The sequence below is a fragment of the Lactuca sativa genome, chromosome 3, assembly GCF_002870075.4.
Source record: "Lactuca sativa cultivar Salinas chromosome 3, Lsat_Salinas_v11, whole genome shotgun sequence".
Classification (NCBI taxonomy): domain Eukaryota; kingdom Viridiplantae; phylum Streptophyta; class Magnoliopsida; order Asterales; family Asteraceae; genus Lactuca; species Lactuca sativa.
The window spans coordinates 288910893-288929069 of NC_056625.2; the positions used below are offsets into that span (position 1 = coordinate 288910893).

Consider the following 18177-nt stretch of genomic DNA (forward strand, 5'->3'; position numbering starts at 1 on the left):
CACTTTTTACGACACTCGGCCCCATGCCGGTTTGTCGCGAAACTTCGACAAGTCATAACTTCTTCGTTATAACTCGGATTTCGGCATTCTTTATATCCCAGAAATCCTTGTTTTGACCACTACAACTTTATGTAAAGATATCGGACTTATCTCACACTATAATTTTTGACGCTTATTTTTATTCTTAATTAATTAAGCCCTAATAATTAAGCATAAAACATATAATTCACATAATATTCACATAATTCCTTTTCATTTCTTCAAAATGAGTTACAAAGGTTAACCTAGAATATCACCTCAACATTAATGCCTAGGCTAGAAACACGAGTGTTACAGTATAATAAATGATTATAACTATTAATTTAATTTTTCTTTTTTGATTTTATTTTTTATATATATTATTTGTTTTTATTGCGCATAGATATAAAACTATAGTGTCACATATACATGTTTTTATGATTTATTTAGATTTGTAGTTATTTATTTTATTATTTTAGGCATAATGCTAAAATTTTATAAAAGCAAAATGAAATGAAGTATTTTATGAAATGTGTCAATGAAAAGTTATAGTGTCACAAGTTGTGAATTAGTATTTGAGCCAGTCTTTTAAGCTGTGAAGTTGATATTTTAATCTGTCATTTTTTGTTTACTTTTGTTAATCATAGTTTTTCTGCTATTAAATTTTGAATTCATGTTTGTTTTTTATTTGTGATAATATTGGAATCAAATTGTTATTCGGTTTATGTTTAATGGTTGTTATGTTGTGAATTGAAATTCGAATATATGTTATTATGTTGCGAATTCACTATATTAAGTTGCGAATTTCATGTTTAAACTATAACTTAGTTATATTAATTTGTCAATTTTTTGTTTAAGCTGTAAATCGATTATATTAAGTTGTGAATTTTGTATATTAAACTATGGATTTATTGTATTAAAATGTGAATTTTGTGTATCAAACCATGAATTAACTTTATTAAGATTTTTAAGTTTATAATATGGTTGTGAATGCATATTATTTGTGTATTAAACTGTGATTTTATTGCATTAATCTATGAATTTTGTATATGAAGTTATGACTTTTTGTTATAAATTGTTAATTAACTGCATTAAGCTGTGAATTTTCTGTTTAAACTTTGAATTGAATATATTAAACTCTGAAGTTTGTGTATAAAATTTTGATTTTTTGAATTAAAATATAAATTGACCGCATTAAACTGTGAATTTTATGTTTAAACGATGAATTGACTATATTATGATGTGAATTTTGTCTATAAAACTGTGACTTTTGTATATTAATCTATTAATTGACCACATTAAGTTGTGAATTTTTTGTTTAAATTGTGAATTGACATTATTTTGATGTGCATTTTTTAATGAATATTTTGTTAAAATATGAATGCTTAATGTATGAATGTTTAGATTAATTTTCTTGTGTATATGTTTATTTTTTGTGTTGTATAAATATGTAAGAATGTATTAATGTTTATAATTATTTTGCGTTAAACTCTGAATAAGTGAATTAATTGATTTATTAAATTGTGAATATAAACAACTCTGATTCGGAGGGAATGATGATTGTGACAGTGACACTTGTGGTGGTGGTGGTGTGTGGTAGTTGGCGGTGGTAGAGTTTGGGTTTGGTTTTCTTTAAATATTTGAATTAGTGTATAATGGAGATTGTATTATCTTAAGTTTTGAATTTTATTATTAAAAAAATGAACTGTATTAATTTTTATATTTAATAGAATTTTTTTTGTTAAACTATGAATAAATGTATGCATTAAAATATTAAATTGTGTATTTTTAAATTAATATGTTTATTAAACTATGAATATGATATTTTATATTAGGAATATGTCTTACACATGATATATATATATATATATATATATATATATATATATATATATATTAAAATCTACAATTTAGATAAAAAAGAATTTTAAATTTGTCAAGGCATATTTCTATTTTTTTATTAAAATTTTGTATATTTAGTTGCAAAAATGAAATTGTTTGTGTTAAAAAGTATTAAAAAAATGAGAATTACAATGTTTGTTTTATTAAACTATGAATATTACTAGAAAAATGTCATTGATTTTGTTAGTCCGATAGTGGCTCGGCGGTGGTTTGACGACAATCCAACAAGAGGCAAGTAATTGTAAACTAAGGAATGTGCAAATATGGCTAATATAATATTAATATTTGATTTGTCAAAAATGACATTAATGAAAACATTTTTAAAAAAATGGTTTTTAGGTTCTTAACATTTTTAGGTTATCTTTTGAACCACTTTCTCTCTCTCTCTCTCTCTCTCTCTCTCTCTATATATATATATATATATATATATATATATATATATATATATATATATATATATATATATATATATATATATATATATGTGTGTGTGTGTGTGTGTGTAGGTGAGGTTCACTAGAGAACCATAATTAACAAAGAACCAATTGTGAGCATCAGAAATCATATTGATCAACGGACAAATAAATAGATCTACACTTGTATATTGCACACGCACACACCGGATTATACCAAAAAATTCACCTCCTTACCAACAAACCCCACCTTTTTTTCGTTTAAATTTTTTTTGACAACACTTTTTATCAAAAAAAATCGAATATACTGTTGTTCATGATTTTTCGTTCCTTTCCATAGAGATCCATGTTGATATATAAAAAACGAACTTTTTTTTTTGAAAAAATCTCACTTCATTTTGTTATTTTTTTCAATATTTAAGTTTATTTTTATCCAAAAAAAACTAATTATACCAAAAATATTTATTTTTTATACTCTACTAATAAACATCAATACCGATTAAAAAAAAAACTCTTTTAGTTTAGATTCACATAGTGAATCTAAAATGTAATATTTCACTTTTACATTGACGATATGAATTTGACTGGCTATATCAACTTTTTGATCATTCGCAAATTAACTTAGTGAAATTTACATATGAATCGAAATATATTCCCTGTAGTTTTATAATATTTTAACTTTTTCTTTATTCATAAATTATTTTTGTAAAATTAACAAATAGATTTATTCACATTATCAATTTGACTTACTATTATTCACACTGTGAATCTGAGTAGTTTCACAACGTGAACCTGAACATATTCATAATGTAAATCTAAACAGGTTCACAATGTGAATCTGAACAGATTCACAATGTAAATTTGAACTCAAATTCCGATTTTTTTTAAACATAAATATGAATCTATGCTTAAAGAGTACCAAAAAAATATGAATTCTGATATATTTATTAATTTTTTCTACAAAAAATAGACTTTAACTCTTCAACCAACAAAGAAAATGAAGTGAGTTTTTTTGAAAAAAAAATCATTTTTTATATATCAATATTGATCTCTATGGAAAGAAGACGAAAAATAACGAACAGTGATATATTCAGTTTTTTATTTCGATAAAAAACATGAGTAAAGAAAAATTAAACTAAAAAAGAAGAAGTCGGTTTTGTTATAATCGGGTGTATATGTGTCCATTGTAAAAGTTTACAACTTTTCATTTTATCGTTGATCGCTTTCAATTTCGACGTTTTGGATTGGTTACTTGGTTTCTTCATTAATAATGATTCTCTTTTGAATATATATATATATATATATATATATATATATATATATATATATATATATATATATATATATATATATATATATATATATATATATATATATATATATATATATATATATATATATATATATATATATATATATATATATATATAGGGAAACAGTTATGTGGAAAATGAATATTGGGGCAAAATATCATTTTAGAGTAATTTAACGAAATCACCCTTATAATTTGATTAAAATTACACTTTCGGTCCCAAGCATCTTTCTTTATAATCGTTATTAAAAATAAATAATCTACTAATAAATAATAATCGTTATTAAAAATAATACAATTATTCTTGTTATCCCTGAAGACATGTGTTGAAATTTGTGAGAACTCTCTAAAGGGAAGAGCATAGCCACCACATCTGCAACTAGATATTAATTTCCATCGTTTTCCTAAAAGTTCACATCTTTAGGCTAAATAATGTTGTGTTATTATAAGCTAATATATGAATTATATCAAAAATACAACATCATATTAGTAACTGAGAGAATTACATCATTTGGGTAGGACATTTTAAGATCGCTACGAACTGGCAACTTGCAATACAAACCATTTTGCCACTACTGAGTTCAACCACTAAAAGATGCAAATAAATTTATTTTGTTTAACTAAAAGGTCAAAATTCATATCATATTGCCAACTGCATCGGTCCAATAACAAGGATGATGATGAGTTAAACAAATCAAGAAATAAGAACAAAATCTTATAGAAATAGAGAATTTGAGCTTGAAAATTAAGAATTAAACAAATCAAGAAATAAGAACAAAATCTTAAATCACAGATTGCAGATTATTTTGAGCAAGAACAAATCTTGAAAATTGAATATTGAGAATTATGAACAAAAAGACATCTTATTATTTTCAACAATTTTGTTTATCCGAATTGACATATCCTATTCCAATAGGTTTCAGGAGCATTTTGATTTTTTTTTTTTTTTTTTTTTTTTGTAATCTCAACAACTCGATATCATAAGAACGTGTGATTTATTTTGTTATTATTCATACTAGGTTACGACCCGTGGAAACCACGGGTTAAAAATTTAGAAAAAAATTTATATTATTAAGAAGAGTTAACTTTGTTTAGCATTTGTTGTATTGATTATTTAAAATTTAAAATAACTTTGTAAAAAAGATTAAAATTTTGAATATATGTTAAAGAGAAACACAATTAATCTATGCAAAGGTACATATGAAGATAACTAAAATGCATCTTTCAATATCTAAATGCTTTATGAAGTGTGAGGGCAAATCATTATTCTTTGATTTGAGTGATCAATGAAGAAACACCATGTCGCATCTATTAAAGCCTGAAAGTAAAATATTGAAACAAATTAAATATTATGGATTACAATACAATGCTATATAAAAAAATGTAAAAAAAAAAAAGAAAAAACACAATTGTTTGAATTTAAAAACTACAACGCATTTATAAATTTCTAAAAACTTCCTTATACACAACATTGGAAGTTTTGTTTGTAAGTCTACCATCATTATCTAAAATTAACAATTTCAATCATTCTCTACTTTGAACTCTAGATAAGGCAACATACAACTGTCCATGAGAAAAAACAGAATCTTTGAGATACAGACCAACCTTTGATAAGGACTGCCCCTGACTTTTATTAATTGTCATTGCAAAACATACAACCAATGGAAATTGTCTTCTTTGAAATTTGAAGGGATTTTTTTTTTTAGATGGACTTAAAGACATTCTCGGAATATAGGTTTGCTTCCCAATATTAGTTCCAGATATGATAATTGCCTCAATAACACGTTTGCCCAGAGATTTCACTTGTAGTCTAGTGCCGTTACATAAGCCATTTTTCTGATCAATGTTTCTTAGTAACATAACTAGAACACCGACCTTTAAAATTAACTTGTGATTTGGCAAACCTGATACTTTAAGACCATTTAAAATATCTAGGGAGTATAAATTGGGATCAAACTGATCATGAACAAACTCTGATTGGCAAAGTGTATCTGAACTTAAATATTCTACTTCGTCTCCGGGAAACAATGCTAGCAAACGATCATTGATTTGTTGGACAACTTCATTTTTTGGAGCTAGTATAGCTCTTTCTTGAAAATAACTCGTACCATTGAATTTTTCCAAGATTGAAGGATATACAAACTAAATTAATGAACCTATAGGATCATGTGGATCATTAATGAGAATATCATCCGGAACATCAATAATCGCTTCACCATCGTTCAAACCACCAACCTTTCCTTCTCCTATGTCCAAAAGCCAGTTTGCAAAATTTTGTATTTTTTGAATATCAGATGGATCCTTTCCAACAGTTAGTGTCATGTTTTTTGTTAATCTATGGACTTTGCATTGTTGCCATATATATGAAGAGCTTAAAGAAGCATTAACGATATTTTGTCTGCTACCTCCTTGAACAATATGTAGAATCTGTCTGAAGTCTCTTCCAAAAACAATCGTTTTCCCTCTAAATGGAATATTTTAGTTGGTAGACTTATCAAACTTACATACATCTCTCAGAGCTCGATCTAAAGCTTCAAATGCATGTTTGTGGACTATAGGTGCTTCATCCCAGATAATCAATGAGCTTTTTCTTACTAATCTGCCGAGTTCACTATCAGGCGGTATCTTACAAACAGAATACTCCGTAAGATTCAACGGGATTATAAACCGAGAGTGTACTGTCCTACCTCCAGACAATAATAAAGATGCAATACCACTTGATGCAACATTTAAAACTACATAACCATTACATTTAATTGCTGCAGATAACATCTTCCAAAGAAAGGTTTTGCCTGTTCCACCATATCCATAAACAAAAAACACACCTCCTTTATTATCATTGACTGTAGTCATGGTATCAAGAAAAATATTGCGTTGCTCGTTTGTTAATGCATGAAACATACTATCAAACTCTTTCTTTAAAAGCGGTGTGTCATACTCTAGCTCCTCCATGATAAGTCGATTTGTTGAAGAAGAAACTGTATCGGAATCAGGGTAAGACATTTGTTTATAATTTTTAAGACTGGTGTTGTTACGAAGTAAAATCTGTTCGATCTCGAACAAAGTCAGGTTTTTGAGTTGATACTCATTGAGTGATAAACCTGTATAAAATGAACAATATGTAAAAAAAAAATATAATATCAAACAGTTTAATGGTAATAAAAAACATACCGTACATATTGAAAATTGAAAATATATAATATTCGTTTTTATAAATAATGATAGGAAATTATAATACCTGGAAACTTTAATCTACGCTGTTGGTTGTAAAGAATACCATCCGACAAGTGTTGCCATGTATTTTCCCAAACAAACTCTAGTCTACCGAAACTGTTAGACATTAACATCGTAGCAAATAAGAAACGCAGATAAAAACCAGTTCCTGAATGACTTGCTTCCTTAATTGCATCGACGTATTCTCTGTCGTCATCTAAGAGGCCCAAAGCATAACATGCATCTCGAAAAGTAGGAAATTCTTCACCATTTACCGTACGAATTTCTTCAAATGATTTTGGACCTTTCACTTTATTTAAAAGAATCCGTAAGAAGTAGACTTCGCCGAGTTTAGGTGAAACATAGTGAATCTTTCCTATTGAATGTCCAATTTTCCTTGGCTTCCACAACCTATCATCAGGTTTCCAAACAAACTTTGTAGGAAATTCAACATATGTAAGTTTTCGTGCATCTTTATTAATTTTATTACATTCCATCCAAGATGTGAACATAGAAGCAGCAACTGAAGGTTGTTCAAGAACATTGTTAATATCATCGTCTGCAGCATATCTGACTTGTTGTTGATCAGGAAGATGAAAAGGTAGTCGCATCACAGAAGGATATCGGTAATGAACATCATATTTAAATATTCTCCATGATGCTTCACATGCAGATATATATCTACAATCATAATAATCTTTTATTTCATCCACAACCTTTTCTTGATGAGAATCAGTGTTGATGTCAACAACAATTGTAGCTATATCTGGACCTTTGTTTATATATTTAAACAAATACTTTATGGAAGATCCCTGATTGCACCATTCAACATGAATGTGTGCCTGATATCTTTTCAATAGATATTTGTTATATGGAACAATATTTATGTTGTCTAACTTGACACCTGATTTTTCAACAAAATATCCATTGTTTCTTCTAATATATAATGTAACAGCCCAAAATCTCAAGTATTGTTAAATTTCAATTTTGGGGTGTTTTAAAGGGGAGACTCGGCGAGTGGGAGCCAGACTCGCCGAGTAGGGTCGCAGATTTGGTCGCGGGTTCGCGACTGGACTCGACGAGTCCATGTATGGACTCGGCGAGTCGACGCTGTTCAGCGGAAACCCTAGCCGTTTCGTATTGGGTCGTATAAAAGGGTGGTTATGTCGTCATTTCACGTCTTTTGGCCGATTGAGGAGGACCCTAAACGGTTGTGGGCATCCAGAACAAGGATTGAAGATCATTGGTGAATTGAGGAAGTTATTGTTCAAGAAGGAGAAGGTTTTGGCTAATGGGACAGCAAGGGAATCACGTTTCGAGTCTTGGGGACACTGAGAGTGCATGATTCAGGTAACCTTTCGGATTATTTACTGCTATGTGAAAGTGTGCACGGATTTAGGGTTTGTGAAACCCATTTAGAGATTAGATGGATTGCTGTGTTGTTATTCAACGTCTATAACCTTGTATTAGGACCCTTAGAGGTCCAGAAGGATCCATGTTTGTATATTTGGGAAAATATGTATCTCAGGAAGCAGTTCGATCGACTGCATGGCGTGGACTCGCCGAGTCGGATGATCAGACTCGGCGAGTAGCTTGAAGATTTACTGGGACTCGCCGAGTTGTTCTTCAGACTCGGCGAGTAGAGTCGGGGTGGCCCCGCGATTCTTCCAGGAGTAACTCGTTGAGTCAAGGAGAGTACTCGACGAGTAGAAGGGAATTTTAGAGGAATGAAGGACGACCAGACTCGCCGAGTCGCCAGGGAACTCGCCGAGTCCAGTCGAGTTGACAGCGGACTGTTGACTAGAGTTGACTGGTGTGATTTCTTAGGGTCAACTAATGAGGAAGATAGAAGTATTAATAAGAGACATATGATGTGACAGGGAGCTTGTAGCTCGGAGGATCAAGTGTAAGGAATTTCAGGAGTTGCTATCTTCCAGTGACCGCAAGGTGAGTCTTCTCACTATACTGTACCCGGAAGGGTTTTGACTGTGTGACCGGAAGGTCGGATATGATATGTGATATGTATGCTATATGTGGTAAGCTAATTGTTATATGTGCTATGTATGATATGTGGGCCGGAAGGCAAAGTGTTATGTGACAGGATGGTCAGGTATGATATGTGATGTATGTGCTTGAGTGTTAGAGTAAATGTATTATGTGCTATATATATGTGTATGGGCCGGAAGGCGATTATCTCATGGGCCGGAAGGCATTGTGCAGTGGACCGGAAGGTCAGGGCCTGGAAAGGCGTATTTGTGTAAGGTGTATATTGGGGAACTCACTAAGCTTCGTGCTTACAGTATTTATGTTATGCTGTTTCAGGTTCTTTCAGTAACGCGGAATGGCATCGGCTCGATTGTACACACCGAAGAAAGAGTTGTGTTTTGGAGGATCCTGGTCTTCTATTATAACGAAAATGAAACTATGTTTTGTAATTCGAATGTGAATAAGATTTTAAACAAGTGTTTTAATATTAAATTGATTATTTAAATGAAAATTTTGTTTTTGGAAATCACGGTGTTACAAATTGGTATCAGAGCCTTGGTTTGAGGGATTCGGACGCGCCTACAGGTGAGTCTGGACTCAAACTGAGGAATTAAGAAAAGGTTTTCAAATAAATGGTTTTCTAAAAGTGAATAAGAGTTCAAAGAGAAAGCAAGAAGGAGCAGTGTGTACAATCAGCCAGAGCCAAACGGTGATTTCCCAAAATACCCTTACTTTTGTATTTTGAAATATCTATTATGCACTTTATGAGATATTATTGCATGCTAGAGACAGGCTAGGTATTTCATATCTTAGGACTAGAGTGGCCTGATTTGTGATGCCTTAGTCTAGGGTTTGCTGTTATATGTGCGTTATGCTTTTGTGTGTATGTGATGAGTGAGAGTATCTAGTTAGAACGCACAAGGGGTAAAGCTACGGGGTACAGAGGTACTTCCGAGGATGAGCCGAGAAGGTGGAGCTACCACAGATGGGGAGTCCTATGTATGCTTCAATGCTCGAATGCTGCTTGCTTTGTGCTTTGTGGAGTTATCGATGATGGGAGTCAGCTACTAAGTGAGTATGACGATACTCAGGAGGTAGAGGGCTGGCATCATTAGGAACTCTTCAGCAGCTGATAGCAAAGAAGTGGGAGGACAGCGGAAGGGACTAGGGAGTAAACCTAGCCAGATGAGTGCACTGGTAGAGTAGAGGATTTCGCTGGAAAGCGAGCACGCGCGATGAGATGGGTGAAAGAGCAGGTTTATCAGCTACTTAGGAACTCTGGGATGGTCCGTGTGGAAAGTATGGGTAGATGTGGCAGGTAGTATGGGCCCGTACTACTGAAAGCAGAGGACCCATACTTGATACCGGGGGCATCCTAGAGGTCCTAAGGAACAGATTGAGGGGTGATGTTATGGTTCGGATACCATACATCGGAGCGGATACAGAGTGATGTTATGGTCCGGGCACCATACATCGGAACAGATTGAGATAGATGTTGTGGTCCGAATGCTATACATTGGAGCAGATTGAGGAGTGGTGCTATGGCTCAGGTACCATACACTGAAGCATGTTGAGGAGGGATGTCATGGGATGAGTACCATGGTTCGTAATGGATGATGCTTGTGGCTATCTTGTTATCCGGTTATCGATCGGACGAGCACGAGCGAGCGAGATGTGAGGATTCGCGAGATCCTGCGTGATGAGGTTGCTGCATTGTTGCGGGCTGAGTCGCCAGAATTGTTTGGGTCGATCAGGACCACTATGATTGAAGTAGTTTGATGAGCGATATGCGGCTCTCGCAGAGACGGCTGCCGCGGCAATTACAGCGGCTGTAGCAACGGCAAAGAAAGGGGCTAGTCGGGGTTTTCAGTATCGGGACTTCTTTTATGCGAAGCCTCCCACATTCGATGGAGTTCAGGACCCGATTGTTGATGGTTATCAGATATGGAGGGGTGTTCTCCACGAGTCTATGCCCTGCTGATCAGAGGGTGAGGTGTGCTCTGAACCTATTGAGGCTCGGGGCGAAGGATTGGTGGAGATTGACTACGAGGTCATTTTCCGATGCGCAGAGGGCTGCGGTCTCATGGGATCAATTCGGAGGGATGTTCAGTACTCGCTATGTTCCGCGGGATGAAAAGGAGAAATTGGCTCGGAAGTTCCTTGAGCTGAAGCAGGATTTGGAGTCGGTGACTGAGAGCACCGGGATGTTTATTGAGGGGGCGATGTTTTGCCCTGAGTTCGCTTCAGAGCAGGCTCAGATGTCCCGATATCCGAGTATGCTCAAGGGAGGGTATCAGACAGTCCGTGTCTGCGCAGAGGCGCGAGACCGTGTGGTATCGCAGGAGGCCGCCATGTGGCGTGAGTTAGAGATTGAGTTGCAGTTGCGTGAGATGAGGCAGGCCCCGATGCAGTCGCAGTCGGCGCCGGAACGGTCCATGACCGTAGACGTTAGAATGGGGATCGGAGCGGTCACACTTGTGGGAAGTGTGAGAGAGATGGCACCGGAGCTTGTTGGTCCAGTGGTGCATGCCGCAAGTGCGGAAAGGAGGGGCACGGTGCACGGGATTGTCGGCAGTCAGTGCCGATTCGGGATTTCAGGACTTGTTATCAGTGTCGGCAGGTTGGACATTTGAGGGTCAACCGTCCACAGTTTCCTGCAGGACCGGTGCAGGCTCTAGCATTGACCACCTTGAGGAGTTCAGGAGGAGGACAGGATGGAGCAGAGCCCAAGGGCTCAGGGTCGTGCTTATCGGCTTGCGGCAGAGGGAGACGGAGCAGTGCCGGAGGCAGCTGCGGGTATGATGCTCTCTTGATGTCTTGATTAGCTTGCGTTGATTGTGGCGTATTGTTTGTGCTGGTGACTGGTGTGGATTTCGATGCGGTATTCGTTGTTTCGCGGGTGTGGCATGGTTATGGATTGGTGTTTCAGATTTTCGTTTGGCATTCGTTGTTCCCTGATGGTTTAGAATGATTATAGTTTGGTGTTTTGGTGCCGGTAGCCTTGTGCGGTTTTCGATGCGATATTCAACCTTTGGCAGGTTGTGAGTTTGGTTATGGGTTATTGCTTGGGAATTCCGTTGGTCATCGTTCGTGAGGGTTGATAGTGGAGATGCGGCACTGGGTTGAGTGTCGGGTAGCATCTGCAGTTGTGGAGTGGATAATTGAAAGATCGGATTCTTTTGAGCGGATTGATCAGGGAGGGGATGTGTTTTGCTGAGGGTTGCTTATGCTTGTGGGGAGCAGTCAGTGGGTAGATGTTCTCTTTGTGCAGGATTGTTCTGTAAGGTCGTTAAGGACGATCGGTGGCAGTTAGTCAGTGCTTTAGTGGGGGAGAATTAGAAAATTCTCCAGGAGATCGATGAGTATATGAGGGTGCTTAGCTGCCGGGATTCAGCAGTGTTTGTCAGCGCAGAGTATAGGCCGACGAGAGCGAGTGTCGGGTATGCGGGGCGGGATACAGACCTAGGGCATTCGATTGTGGAGGCCTGAGGGAAGGCCGGGATCAAGCTTGAGTAAGTAACCGGGGTTACGTGATCAGAGTATTGGTATGTTTGAGGTACGTGATGGGTTGTACTGCATTAATCCCACGGGATTATGTTGTGCATATTTCTAGAGCTGGAACCGGAAGGTTCCCAGAGTTAGAACCTGAGGGTTCGCAGAGTTGGGTGTACGGACCCACAGAGATATAGCCTCGAGTGGCTAGTATGTGTTAGGAGAGTCGGTCCAGTCATACTGGAGACTCTGTTGGTATTGCTGGATTAGTTTGAGATTTGCGGATCGCATATGTTGCGGTGTGATTGCATTGGAAGGTCTGGCCCCGGGTTATTGATCTTGTGTAGCGGAGGTAGTGATTTTGATGAGTGGAGAGAGTGCATGGGATTGAGAGCCCCTGCAATGAGAACCAGAGTATGTGGATAGCGGTTACGCAAAAAGGGTGGTGTCGCTTGGGGCGAGCACCGTGGCACCGGTTGGAGTGGCATTATGGCCAAGAGGGTTCCTTGGAAAAAGGAAAAGAGGAAGGTGTGTAACTCCGAAGGGGTGCAAGTTCACGAAAGTGAAAGCTGCAGAGCAGAATTATGGTTAGAGTATTTCAAGTATGGTTTCGAGCATCGTGTTTGCGGCAGTGAAGTAGGAACCCATCCGGGTTGGGATGACTGACGAGACTCAGAAAGGATGCAAGGGAATAGAGAATCTTGAATTCTCAGTGTGAATCTGATCAGAGAGTAGGGTGGATGTAGTGGTTCATCTTGGGAGATGTTCGAGGATACCATCAGGGTATCGGGTCTTTCCACCTGCGGGTGTTGGGACTAGTTCAGTATGTGTATGTAGTGGCAAGGGGAGAACTTGTGAGAGTTGCTCTGAGAGTGAGAATGGATCTCTCAGTCGGTCCGGAATGGACAAAGTGGGCTTTGGATCGGGGATCCGGTGATTCATGGTTCCCTAACCCTTATTGGTCGAGCGATTGTTGGGATTCAGAGCAGATTCAGCAGATGAGACAGAGGTTGTGACCGCCCAGAGCCAACAGGAAAGTTATGCGGACAGACGCCGGTCCGAGCATGTGATTCAGGTCGGCGACTTTGTATTCCAGGAAGAGGGGTAAGTGGGGGCCCCGGTATGTTGGGTCTTTGCGTGAAGGTGCGAAGGTAGGAAAGGTGGCCTATCGGTTGGAGCTGCCAACGGAATTGGGATGGATCCATGACACTTTTATGTGTCGCAATTGAAGAGGTGTGTAGTAGATGAGTCAGCAGTGGTTCTACTAGAGAACGATTAGGTGGATGCGAGTCTGTGTTACGCCGAGAGGCCACTGGCCATCAGGAATCGGAAGATCAAGTTTTTGAGGAACCAGGGAGGTACCTCTGGTAGTGATTCAGTGGCAACCTTGGAAGAGATCGGAAGTGTCTAGGGAAGCCGAAACGTGGGATGCGGGAGCAGCATCCAGAGCTATTGTTAGAGTGAGCCTTCGAGGGCGAAGTCTAATTCTAGTGGGGGAGAATTGTAACAGCCCAAAATCTCAAGTATTGTTAAATTTCAATTTTGGGGTGTTTTAAAGGGGAGACTCGGCGAGTGGGAGCCAGACTCGCCGAGTAGGGTCGCAGATTTGGTCGCGGGTTCGCGACTGGACTCGACGAGTCCATGTATGGACTCGGCGAGTCGACGCTGTTCAGCGGAAACCCTAGCCGTTTCGTATTGGGTCGTATAAAAGGGTGGTTATGTCGTCATTTCACGTCTTTTGGCCGATTGAGGAGGACCCTAAACGGTTGTGGGCATCCAGAACAAGGATTGAAGATCATTGGTGAATTGAGGAAGTTATTGTTCAAGAAGGAGAAGGTTTTGGCTAATGGGACAACAAGGGAATCACGTTTCGAGTCTTGGGGACACTGAGAGTGCATGATTCAGGTAACCTTTCGGATTATTTACTGCTATGTGAAAGTGTGCACGGATTTAGGGTTTGTGAAACCCATTTAGAGATTAGATGGATTGCTGTGTTGTTATTCAACGTCTATAACCTTGTATTAGGACCCTTAGAGGTCCAGAAGGATCCATGTTTGTATATTTGGGAAAATATGTATCTCAGGAAGCAGTTCGATCGACTGCATGGCGTGGACTCGCCGAGTCGGATGATCAGACTCGGCGAGTAGCTTGAAGATTTACTGGGACTCGCCGAGTTGTTCTTCAGACTCGGCGAGTAGAGTCGGGGTGGCCCCGCGATTCTTCCAGGAGTAACTCGTTGAGTCAAGGAGAGTACTCGACGAGTAGAAGGGAATTTTAGAGGAATGAAGGACGACCAGACTCGCCGAGTCGCCAGGGAACTCGCCGAGTCCAGTCGAGTTGACAGCGGACTGTTGACTAGAGTTGACTGGTGTGATTTCTTAGGGTCAACTAATGAGGAAGATAGAAGTATTAATAAGAGACATATGATGTGACAGGGAGCTTGTAGCTCGGAGGATCAAGTGTAAGGAATTTCAGGAGTTGCTATCTTCCAGTGACCGCAAGGTGAGTCTTCTCACTATACTGTACCCGGAAGGGTTTTGACTGTGTGACCGGAAGGTCGGATATGATATGTGATATGTATGCTATATGTGGTAAGCTAATTGTTATATGTGCTATGTATGATATGTGGGCCGGAAGGCAAAGTGTTATGTGATAGGATGGTCAGGTATGATATGTGATGTATGTGCTTGAGTGTTAGAGTAAATGTATTATGTGCTATATATATGTGTATGGGCCGGAAGGCGATTATCTCATGGGCCGGAAGGCATTGTGCAGTGGACCGGAAGGTCAGGGCCTGGAAAGGCGTATTTGTGTAAGGTGTATATTGGGGAACTCACTAAGCTTCGTGCTTACAGTATTTATGTTATGTTGTTTCAGGTTCTTTCAGTAACGCGGAATGGCATCGGCTCGATTGTACACACCGAAGAAAGAGTTGTGTTTTGGAGGATCCTGGTCTTCTATTATAACGAAAATGAAACTATGTTTTGTAATTCGAATGTGAATAAGATTTTAAACAAGTGTTTTAATATTAAATTGATTATTTAAATGAAAATTTTGTTTTTGGAAATCACGGTGTTACATATAAGGGATAACCGTTGACATCAACTGAAGAATGATTACATAATTGCTTGGGAAAATTTTTCGAACATTGCTTGTCAACCATGCACGGGCAATTCATATTTTCAGCTCCACAAGGACCATGTATCATGAATTCACTTACAAGTGAATACAACTCTGGATCTTCATTGATATTTGGAATCTCAGCGGAAATAATCGGATCGACATATTCAACAGTAGGCCGCTTTGAGTCAGCATGCATAAATAGACAAATATGACTATGTGGCAGACCTCTTTTTTGAAATTCAATTGTATAGACCACTGCAAATTAATTTTACAAAAAAGTTATCAGTCTTGACTCAATGAAATATATTTGCAAATAATAAAAAATGCTAATAAACGAAAAAATCATTATAAATTTTTTTTTATTAAACAACAACTTTTAATACCTGCTTGAATGATGCCAAAAATTTTATTTTCCCGTATGTCTTTAATAAAAGCATCGAGCTTTATTTTGAATAACCTACATAAGATATCAGGTCTATCTTCTGGATGCAGTGAAGTATTATGAAGAAACCTTTTAACTTCAAGCCATTTTGGATTACATGTAAAGGTTATGAAGAAATCAGGATATCCAAACCATTTACATAAGGACATGGCGGCAAGGTAGTTTTGCATCATATAACATGCACCGCCAGTGAATGATGAAGGTAAGATAACACGTTGTCTGACGTTGGATATATCTTTATTCCCGAGGTTTTGTTGATTATGTAAATTCTCATAAGACTCGCATCTAAGAATTTGTTGTTTGCTCCTTATGAAATGTAATCTCTCGCTTTCAATCATAGTATAAGCATCTACCAAAAACTGTTGGAACAACCTTTTTGAATTAAGAATTAGTGAAAAATATTGATCCCTGTCCGGTATTCTATAAGAAAAAAATTCTCTCATTGTACAGTTGGGTCGCTTGCTGTTGCTTGAAGGTGTAATACCTCGATGTGGTATGTCAACCATGTAACCATCATCACCATATGGAAACAGTAGTGGATACTGAAGAGGAATGTATGATGGATGTAATTCACTAATACGCCGTAGAGAACCAGATGAAGTTTGAACAACAATATCTCTATTATCAATTAAATCACCAATATCTCCGACAATTAAAGCGGCAACCTCAGAAGCAGATGGTAGGTTATATGTCCTTCCATCTTGGTCCCTTCTTCCAATATTCTCAATTTGATATTAACATGAGGGTTTTTATGAAAACAATCTCTAACCATTCTATAAGACTGAACCAAGACATTATTTGAATCTAACATCAACTTCAAATCTTGTATAATATCATTATCAAGAACAGAAGAATTTGATGTAGATCGTTGATTTTCTCCACTGCAAGTAAGATGAACATATAAACATAAGATAAATAAAGAAAGTAATGCTGATGAATAAGATATCTATTAATGTGATAATTGTGAAAAGTGTACCCAAAACATGTTCGTCTATTTGCGATCTCATTATCAGTATCGTATATGTACAACTGGGAGAATTTTGGTTTAAATCCCTGTTCCGGTAAAAGGCTTCTGATACTATGATAATTTTGACCGCTTAGTCGAAAAATGTATGGAACATTTCCTTTATTGATTGAGGAATCAATCTTGCCACCCATTGACGTAAAAGAAAACATAGAATTGTAAGAACGAATGTTCTTCATGAACTGTTTGCTTTTAGAATCTCCAGATCTAAAAAGATTTTCATAACTTGGAGGTGCATTCTTTAACTCTGGTAGTTCAACTTTTCCATAAGCACAACATAGAGAATAATTTTCATTCTCATTTTTTTTTTACATCTGGCAGCTTCATCTTTCCATAATTTTGCAAAACATGTTTTGCATACGACAATCTGATCACCATGATCAAAATAATCTGTCAATTAATGTTGACAAAAAAAGTCATTCATGTAAGGTTTTATAATTGAAAATGATTGAATGAAATAATTTTAATATTATATTTATAAATAAATTACCTTTTGATATACCTTCGTATATATTTTGATTATTTTGGCAATCGTTGTTGTGTTGATCAGATCTCAGACCAATTATTGGAATAGGAGATATATTTGCCCTTTTTTTTCTTACTTTTATGATTTAGGTTAGGTAACATGACTGAAGATGATCTTGATGTTATTGTAGATGATTTGTTTGATGTGTCACCATTCGAAAATACAGCGTATTGTGTAATATTTGGTAATGGTGATTGAAAACTGTTATTAGAAATATCCATCGCTGGCGAAAAAAGATTGAATATATGCATTGTTAAATATGATATAATATATATATATATATATATATATATATATATATATATATATTATAATATCAAAAGGTAAAATAAATGACTTACAATTGGAAATGTTAGATAAGGGAGTCCTAACATTTAAAAGTGAAGTAGGAGTTTGTAACATTGATTGTTTTGACATATCTGCACTTGATTTAGATGCGTATACGTTATTATTTTGATGTACAACTCCTTTGAATTTGTCTGGAAAAAAAATGTTTATGAGAAATGCATGAATATTTAATAATTTGTTTAATTTCATTTAAATATGAATATTGATAAAGAGATGATATAATAAAACAATGAAGTAATAAGTTTTATTTTATATATTAAAAGGAAACATAAAAAGTTTAAAAGCAATAAAGTATGTTACCGTTTGAATCCAATCTTCTGTTTGGTAACGGTGTATGAAAACTGTTATTGGAAATATCTATGACTGGGAAAAGTAGAT

General features: G+C 36.4%; 1 pseudogene; it reads right to left on the reverse strand.

Annotated features, from left to right (window-relative positions):
- Positions 1–5787: 5787 nt before the first annotated feature.
- On the reverse strand, positions 5788–17672 carry LOC111899305 (uncharacterized; annotated as a pseudogene).
- Between the last annotated feature and the right edge of the window lie 505 nt (positions 17673–18177).